A 10,312-nucleotide genomic window follows, 5' to 3' on the forward strand; every position below is an offset into this window, starting at 1 on the left:
GATACGTCAATTACATGCACAGTACTATTTATCACAGAAACTATGGACAACTTTACCTCAGGGGATTTACAATCAGAGATATCAACTATATCAGCTTGTGGGATCTCTTTCAGGGGGGCATGGGCATTGCTCTTAGGGACATACATCATTTAAAGGTTTAGAACTCACACAGCCTAGCTCACATGATAATTCAATAATCAAATCATCAGTAGATGCAATTAGCTGATTGGCCAGGGTTGCATGACTCTTGCCTTGTTCATTAGTCAGTGCATCAGATTTAACAGTTTTAGAAAACTATTCCATGATTGGCCAACTCGCAGTAGGAATCTGTTTAGGGTGGGATATGATTTTAGGGATACATATCCGTCGATTGCTTAGATTGCTTAGATTTTTATGCAGTTCTAACTCGTTTTTAATATCCGCCATTAGGCTGTAGTTAACACCCAGCGTGTTATGAACGTATGCTGCTTTACCGCACCAAGGCCAATCAGGTAATTACTACTCAAAGAATAACGATCAAGTACTGCGGAGTGACAACAGCACCACACAGCACAACAGAGTAGTGCAGAAGCCGACACAAAAGCCGATGCTTACAAAGATTGTGATTCCATGTTTCTATGTACTAATAAAATAGGTCAGCACCTTTACGCCTGTGCACCTTTGCATGAGCTCCTTACAAATGTATACCAGGTGACTAACGTAGTGAGCGTTGTAATATAGAAAGTGCCAACTGCTTGAAAACAGAACAATAACACCTTCAAAAAACAAACGCATTCAAACAAGGTTCAAGCCGTTACAGTTAGGCTCATGCTTTTATCAGACAGGCAGCAAACGCCATTTAGATGTAGCCGTTGTAAGCTCCGTGACTAAGGCTAGGCAACAGCGTAAAACAAGACAATACAAGGATATTAAGGTCACGTGTGTGAACGGTGGCCAAATTCAACTTCGGAAATTCTGACACCTTAAAAAGCGGAAAGAGCAATTACTTGGTGTCTTCCGGAGTCTGCTAATAAAAGATCAGAGAGATGGGGGCAGGGAGGTGTGCTGGGCTGAGATGCTGCTGCGCTGCGAGCAGCGAACAGCCAAACAGCCACTTCCCAGCCACTTCAGGAGCGAGCGCGCAGGAGCGCGCGGAGGCTTCTTTTTATGAGGTAATGAAAGGTGGCGTAGTCTACCTATAAAGATACATAAAAGTTGATATTTTAGTACTATAATTCGAGGAGACTGATGATAATTAGTTTAAAATGGTCAAATGTGGGTAGAAGTAGTCCATTGAACACAAGTCCATAAGTGTGCAAGTCGTACCATGCACAGCTTGAAACATGTGGATGACAGTCCTCCACAGCCAAACAGCCACTTCCCAGCCACTTCAGGAGCGCGCGCGCAGAGGCTTCTTTTTATGAGGTAATGAAAGTGGGCGTGGTCTACCATGGACAGCCTGAAACACGTGGGTAACAGTCCTCCACACCCGAACAGCCACTTCCCAGCCACTTCAGGAAACAATTTATACTTTGTGCAATTCCCTACACCAAACTTCTTTAAAGAGATCAGCTATCCTGCATGCATGCACAAACACAAATGGGTACAATAAAACACTTAACATGTTTCATTCCTTAATGTTTTTACAGGAAATTCTTTAAGGTGGTATCCGTGATATTTCGGTCCTAGTTTTCATGTGTCATAGGAACAACAGGAACATATTTCCATCAATACATTTTATTAAACTTGAAATGAAATCAATGTGTGTATTTTCAATGTTCATGTAAATAAACTTTATTTCATTAGCATACAATGAAGCATAGATGTTGCAAATGAACTGTTTTCTTTTTTAGAAAATAGTAAAGTCCTGCAGTTATTTTTGATACTAAATAATTGTACAGAACCATACTTTGTGGCACCAGATTGAAAAACGTTATTTTTTTGTTTGCGCACCATTATACTGGGCAATCAACAGAAGCTTCTTTAACTGCAGATTTTGTTAATATGCATTTGGGAAAACAGGCAATGTGGTCTAAGTTGAGACGTGCATGTTTCCTAGCCTGCTGTTGCTGAACAATTAATGGAATAATAGCAATACCCAGGGACATTTATAAGTGGAATTACATTCACTTAAGTGGGTAATTTCCCATATTTTGGCATGTACATATCAATAATGATAACACAGTAAAAAAAATAAAAAATACTAGAGCTTCCAGAGAAAGAATAAAGAAAGAGAAGCCCATAAAATGACTTCTCATTTAATTAATTAATTTTCCCAGTCCTTGGCACTCTGCTGAAACGGTTCGCGCATATATTAATCAATGCGTCATTCGGACATATTGAAACATGTATGGCCTGTGCTATTGCAGGAAGATCTAACATACATTCTTAGAAAAGGCTTCTGGAGCCTGAAAGACTGGTTAACAATTTTGAAACAAAAAACCTAAATGATAAACTCTTGAAAAGTACATGTTTTGTTTAGGGAATTTATGAACTTGTATCCGTTCAAAACCGGTGAACTCTTATTTCTGCCTCCCATTTTGTTTTATATTACTTGACCTTAAGTTACTGGAAAATTCAGGATTGTTTTCGAGTATATAACAAAATCCACTCTATACAAAATAAACAAATTACATTTTGGGCATATACTTTTGTATGTCGAATAGCTGTTAAATGTGGCATAAATTTATGGAATACGAATGCTCCTACTGAGCGCCTAACTTTGAAATATATTCAATTAAAACAAGCATTAACAAAGTCGGTCGTTCTGAATGCATCAGTTGTTCATTGCATTTTACATTTGTAAGCATGAATTTGAATTGGCCCTGTAAAGAACCTGCCTAGCTCCAAGAACTTGCAAGATGAAGGGTTGGTTGTCACAGGGCTATTATTACATGAGCTGATAGCCTATTCTGGCTGATTAAATACTGTTAATAGTTGACATTGGCAATTGAGGCACAGAGCCTGCAACTTGCACAGCCTGCTATGGAGGCCCATAAAAAGCTTTTTTTTTCCTACCATCTATCCTGTGATCACCAATATGTTAAAACAAACATCCAAGCCCCAATTACTCAGGGCCATAAAGATAGTCTGACAGAGTGATGAAACCTCTAGCACTCTGTTCACTAGAGGGCCAAAAACTAGGACCACACCAGCCTGAAATATAGTTATTAGTGTTATTAGTGTTATATAGGTCTCCATGCCAAACATCTACAGCTTCTAAGCAGTAGATATAGGAAATCATGTGTAGGAGGACAGGTACTGCTTGATTGATATTTATTTATGACAGCAAGAAGAGAATATTGGTCTGTACCAAGACCCAGCACGAGTTTACCAGCTATGCCAATGAAATGTGGGCATCAACAATCATGTAAGTATGCAAGTTATAACTAACGTAAAGAAGATTCAATATTGTGAAGGCCATGCGCCCCTTTCTTGCTCAGAAGCCTTTGAGCAGTATTCTTGCTTTGTCATTTACCTCCAGGGGCTGCTGAACCAGCTGCTCTACCCAGTGCTTGCCTAGACATTTCACACCTAAGAACAGTTGTGAAATGTCATGCTTACCCAAACCTTCCATCAAGCGAGGCACCCTTCACAAAATGTAGACATCCCATTTGTAGATCCATATCCAGGCTTAGGAGTTGTTTGTTTCGGTGTCACACAGTGAATTTCTCATATCATTCACACTTCTACAGCTCTCTCACCATTTCCAGCCTGACTGGCACCACACTCCCCAGTGAGAGGGAAGGAAAAAGAGGGAAAGATGGAGAGAGAGAGAGAGACAAAGAGGGACTTATGGAAGGGGAAATAATAAAGTGCTAATGAAGCATGTGGAGGAGGATGAGAGAGAGACTTTGACTGACTGGAAGACTCTGACTGAGAGACTGTGACTGAGAGACTGACTCGTAGTAGGATAGAAATTGGAGTTGGGATAAAAAGCGAGGACCAAAACTAGTTAGTGCGAAAATAAACTAGGATGATGGACTAGGATGAGGGACGGCAACAATGGACTGGTATGAAGACTGGAATGAGGAAAGGGGAGATGGACTAGGATGAGGATATGGAAATTCGAGGGATAACAGGAAAAATAGTCTAAGATGGGGATGTGTGACAAGGACAGCGTTAGGATGCTGAAGTGGGACTAGGAAAAGGATGAGGAATAGGGACAAGGACGAGGGACTGTGACAAATAAGAAGCACTAGAATGAGCAAGGGGATAGGGAAAAAGACTAGGATGAGAAAGAGGGAGAGAGGAAGAGGAACTATGATAAGGAAAAGTGACTAGAACGAGTATGAGGAAGATGGATTGAAATGAGAAAAACAAAGAGGGACTAGGAAGAGGAAGTTGGACTAGGAAAATGTGTATGAACTAGAATGAGGAAGAGAGACTATGATAAGGAAGAGATACTAAGAGTTGGAAGAGGGACTAGGAGGAGTGAAAGCAAAAGTGACTAGCATGAGGAAGAAGGACTAGAATGAGAAAGATGGAGAAGGAAAAGGAAGGGAGACTACGACTATGATGAGAAAGAAGAAAGATCTAAATTAAAAAGAGGAAGAATGAGTAGGACGAGGATGAGGGAAAAGAAGGAGAGAGTAGGAAGAGGTACAAGGACTAGGAAGGGTGACTAGAATGAGGAAGCAGGACTAAACATTGATATGGAATATAGAGATGAGGAAGAGGGACATGAACATGGAAAAGGGATTAGGATGAGAGACTAAGGTGAAGAAGAGGGACTGGGAAGAGGAAGACGGACAAGAATTAAAGACTAGGACAAGGAAGGGACATGAGGCAGATGACTAGGATGATGAAGAGGGAATGGGTGAGGATATTGTTTTAGGAATTTGGTTTAGAAGGAGGAAGATTGACTAGTACAAGGAAATGAGATGAGGATGAGGAAGAGGGATGAGGAAGAGGCACTAGGACGATGAAAAGGCATGAGGAACCAAAGAGGTATGAGAATGTGGAAGAGGTAAGATGATGCAGGTCCTGGAAGAGAGACTGGGATGAGGAAGATGGCCAGGGCCTAGGACTGTAAACTTCATAAATTGCAGTATTTTACATATTGAAAAAAAGCATGGTGAGTGGCAAGACACAAAAAGTAAAAATGTGTGATCCATCCAATATGTCAGGAGTAGGGTTGGCCTAAGGCCAAGTACTATTGGCGTTGTGGGGCCAGGGACCATGAAGAAACCCACATCCAGAAGGGTATTGTACTTTAGAGGGCTGTTATGCCCTTTCTGCAGACAAAATGCGGCTACAAACTACAAATCCCAGAGTTTGGATCGCCAGGACTACAATCCCCAGCATGCTTCACGGGCTCGAAAGCCAATGGGAAGCCGCGCTGGGTGTGGCTCGCGAATGCCCATGCGCAAGCCCCGAGGCACGGGGCTTGTGCTCGAGACACCGAAGAGAGAGGACGTAAGCCCAGCAGCTCCCCTGAATCCATACGCGAGGGGCCCAGAGCCACTGGAACAACGATCCGGCCCCTCGCTGATACAAGATAAGTGCCGCCCAGCTCAAGCAGAGTCTGGGATCCTTAGGGGAAGCGCAGGGGGCATTGCCTGATCCCCCCCAGAGCCCCTGCGCATCACGTAAAAGCTAAGTGGGCGGGTTCACGGGAAAGTCACATTTGCGAAAGTGAAGGAAGGAAGTGTGCATGGTTCCACGTGCATTTGTCTCGTGGGGAAAACGCCGGAAGGGCGCATGAGATGGAGGAACACTAGTTTGGGGCACCCGGTCTGAGGAAAGACCGCGTTTTGGCACCCGGTCTGAGGAAAGACCGTGTCTTTGGGCAAACTGTAAAACTTGGGGCTTGATAAGCCACGTGCGGCAGCGCACCCTAAGATTCGTGGAATATATATATAAAAACGCTGAATGCGTGTTGAGTGAGTTTGTGAGAGAGTGAGAGACCAACAGAACGTAACACATACGCTAATGCTTGTCCTTTGTTTTCTTTTAGTTTGAACCTGATTTGAACCTGAATCTCGGACCGCAAGGACGTGGCACAGGACTTGACAGCCTTTGCAGGACAGGACTTCCAAAGACTGAAGCAAAAGCTAAGTGTGCTAGTGCATGTGACTGTGTTCATGAAAAAACGTAAAAAGGCTCATGTCAACAATTGTTTGTTGCTAATCCTAGTATGCTTACTGTAGTGCTCAAAGGAGCACCTACATGTTTGTTCTAAGGGTAAGGTGAAGGAAAAACACCTTTACATGTAAAGGTGTTACGGCAGTTCCATCAGCCAGTTTGAGGAAAGTGTGCAGACATCGTCTACCCTAAAATCCCCAGTCCCATCCATAACCTCTCCCCAACCCTCAACCCGGTTATCCTAAAATCCCTCTACCTATCCACTCATCGAGATCCTAACCCTCCTTCCCCGCTCTGGTTAAGGAGGTCTGTGTAAGCTCTGACTTACAGGCACTGAAACCATTGAGGGGGTGGTTGGTACTGCGTCGCTCCTGCGCCTAGGACCTGAGCATCCTGACAGAAGCACAAGCCCACGTAATACTCAGGCGCCTGAGTGGTGTAGCCAACCCTCATCACCATTATTGAAGAGATCGCCAAGGTCTTACAGGACCTACAAAGCGAACTAGCGGCGTCCAGACAGGACTATGCCACGCTGTCAGCGCAGGTACGTAGTTTGGCCGCACAAACAGCACCTTTGCCGGGTCACGCACCAGTACAGGTGCAAGTCACCCCAGAGCCCGTGATTCCTCTGGCACCACCTGAGCGGTATGCAGGAGACCCGCAGAAATTCTCTACCTTTATTACGCAATGCTGTCTCCATTTCCTTACGAAGCCGGCAGCATTCCGGTCCAATCAGTCTAGGACTGCATTCGATATCTCCTATCTCACAGGAGATGCTGCAGCATGGGCAAACCCCTTAGTCCAAAAGGACAATACTATCCTATATGATTGGGACGAGTTTCTCAGTGATTTTGAGAAAATATTCAATCGTAGGGCTGCCACCTTGTGTAAGGATCGGGAATTGCTGACATTGAGGCAGGGAAATAAGGAACTAGTGACGTATGTCACTCAGTTCAACCGATTGGTAGCCGAAGCCGAATGGCCACGCGACAAATGTATGTCTCTATTTTATCAGGGATTGAGGGATGATTTGAAAGATCTTATCGCCCAAGTTGACCCCCAACCCCGAGAATGCTCGGATATGATTGATCTGGCCATGCGGTTGGATCATCGTCAGGCGGAGCGACGGGGGGATAGGAAGAAAGGGGAGTCACGTCCAGCGGCAAGGTTTGACCAATTTAAAGGCAAAACCTGAGCCCGTACGCGCTGTTGATGGTACACCTCTATGCTCGGGACCCATTACACATAACACTCATTTAGTGACCCTGAGTTGTGGTATTGGGCTTTGGGAATACATTGCCTTTGACTTGATTGCTGCCCCGCAGTTCGGCCTTATCTTAGGGTTACCTTGGTTGAGAAAACATGATCCTCAGGTTTGTTGGACCTCCGGCTTGGTAAAATTTAGCTCTCCTTATTGTCGGGAGCATTGTGAACAGCCGGTGGCCGCGGCCTCTCAAGTCGCAGGCATTACCGTGTTCAACCCGAAGTGCGCTCAGAAGAACTACCCACAGAGTACTCAGACTTTGTAGACGTCTTCAATAAGAAAGCCGCTGAAACTCTGCCCCCACATCAGCCATTCGATTGCCGGATAGATCTAGAGCCAGGGGCAATGTTACCATGCAGCCGTATGTACGCCTTGACCGAGGCTGAAAACGAACACCTTCGGGAGTATATAACAGCCAACTTACAAAATGGCTTTATTAGACACTCTAATTCGCCGGTATCTTCTCCCTTGTTCTTCGTACCGAAGAAGTCCGGGGAACTCCGGACTTGCATAGATTACCGCGGGGTGAATCGGATAACCATCAAAAAACCGTTACCCACTTCCACTCATCCCCGTCCTTCTAGATCAGGTTAGGGACGCGGTCATCTATACTAAACTGGATCTTCGTGGAGCTTACCATCTTGTGCGGGTGGGCGAAGAAGACGAGTGGAAAACCGCCTTCCGAACCAAATTCGGATTGTATGAATATCAGGTTATGCCATTTGGTCTTTGTAACGCACCTGCTGCCTTCCAGCATTTCTTAGATGAGGTTCTTCGGGAATATTTGGACATATGTGCCGTCGTGTACATTGATGACATCCTCATTTATTCTCATAGCCTAGAAGATCACGTCCAGCATGTACGCGCTGTCTTACAAAAATTAAGAGAGTACCATCTATATGCCAAACTTGAGAAATGTGAATTCCACCGTACTACCGTGGAATTCTTGGGGTACTACCTTACTCCGACAGGCATACAAATGGATAAAAAAAAGGTAAGGGCCATTCTTGATTGGCCCCCGCCAGCCAATGTAAAAGATGTACAGTCCTTTCTGGGATTTGCGAATTTCTACAGACGGTTTGTCAAGAATTTCTCTGAGCTGGTCACTCCGATCACAAGATTTCTGCACAAAGGCTGCCCGTTCATTTGGGATTCCTAGGCTGAGCAGGGATTTCAACGGCTCAAGAAGGCCTTTACCGATGCGCCGGTACTGAAACATCCGGACTTGTCCCAACCATTTGTGGTGGAAACGGACGCTTCCAGATATGCGCTGGGAGCCGTTCTGTCCCAACGAGATCCTCAGACGGGCCTCTTACACGCAGTAGCCTACTATTCGAGGAAACTGCTTCCAGCAGAAGTGAACTACATCATAGCAGATAGGGAACTATTGGCCATAAAGGCAGCCTTTGGCGAGTGGCGGCACTATTTGATGGGGGCACGTCACACAGTGAAGGTTATTACCGACCATCGCAACCTTCAGTTTATTAGGACTGCCAAGACCTTGAGTCTGCGTCAACTGCGTTGGGCCCAATATTTCGCAGAGTTTGATTTTATTATCAAATACAGACCCGGAATGAACAATCGGAAAGCTGACATTTTGTCCCGCTATCCAGACAAGGTCTCTGAGGAAATAGAAACTGTGCCTCGGCCAATAGTTTCTCCAGCACAGATAGTGGGTTTAATCACCAACATTTTTGAGAGCATCCAAAAGGAGCTTTCCATGCACGACCTTCATCAATGGTGCAAACAGGATACCCAGCACACCATTAAGGATGGGCTCCCGTACCATGGGCATTCTTTGTATTTGCCCACTATACCTCTAGGGGAAAAAGCGATGTTGTGGTGCCATGACTCCTCCCTAGCGGGTCATCCCGGTAGGGCAAAGACTTTAGAATTGGTAGCAAGACATTTTTGGTAGCCAAGGTGGCGGCTTGATGTTCAGAAATACGTACAACAGTGTGCAATATGTGCCCGGAATAAAGCCGACCACCAGAAACCAGCGGGCCTCCTACGTCCCCTGCCAACGCCTACTACACTGTGACATACAGTCACTATGGACCTCATAGTCGAGTTCCCACAAGTGCAAGGCTACACCTCCATACTGGTGGTGGTAGATGCCTTTTCAAAAATGGCTCATTTCATCCCCTGTAAAGGGGTTCGAAACAGCCAAGGAAATTGCAGATTTGTTCTTGCAAAATGTGGTTCGCCTTCATGGCCTTCCATGCCGTATAATCACTGACAGGGGTCCACAGTTCACTTCCAGGTTCTGGCGCGAGTTTTGCAACATCATTGGAATGGAAGTTCGATTATCCTCGGGTTATCACCCTGAGACGGACCGCCAAACCGAACGCGTGAACCAAGGACTTGAACAGTTCCTGCGTTGCTTGGCCGCAGGACGAGAGACGACGTGGGTTCAACACACTTGGCTAGCAGAATTGCCATACAACAATGCTGTTCACTCTTCCACAAAACGATCCTCGTTCTTCTGCTTGTATGGAAGACATCCACAGATTTTACCTTTATCCGTCCCAGCAGCATAAGCGGTATTGCCTACATTGGCAGGACAACGGATCGGAATAGAGCAGGTTTGGAAGGAGGTGCAGGATAATCTTGTAAAGCCAAACATACATACAAAAAATATGCCGATAAACATCGACGTGCCAGCCCTGTGTATCATAAAAACGATCTGGTATGGTTGTCCACCCGGAACTTACGGTTAGAAGGGCCCAAAAAATTACAACCTCGCTATCTAGGCCCATTCAGCATAGAAAAAATAATCAAGCCAGTAGCGGTTCGGCTAGCCCTGCCACCCCAGATGAAAATCCACCCTACTTTCCACACGTCACTGTTGAAACCAGCTCCGCCTGGCGCGAGCACCCAAAAAACACCCCCAGTACTCATACAAGGGGAACCCGAGTATGAAGTTCGAGCTATTCTGAATTCCAAAAAATTAAGGAATGGCCAAATCTATTATTTAATTGA

The sequence above is a fragment of the Ambystoma mexicanum genome, chromosome 8 (assembly GCF_040938575.1).
Source record: "Ambystoma mexicanum isolate Mex_15411 chromosome 8, UKY_AmexF1_1, whole genome shotgun sequence".
Lineage (NCBI taxonomy): Eukaryota > Metazoa > Chordata > Amphibia > Caudata > Ambystomatidae > Ambystoma > Ambystoma mexicanum.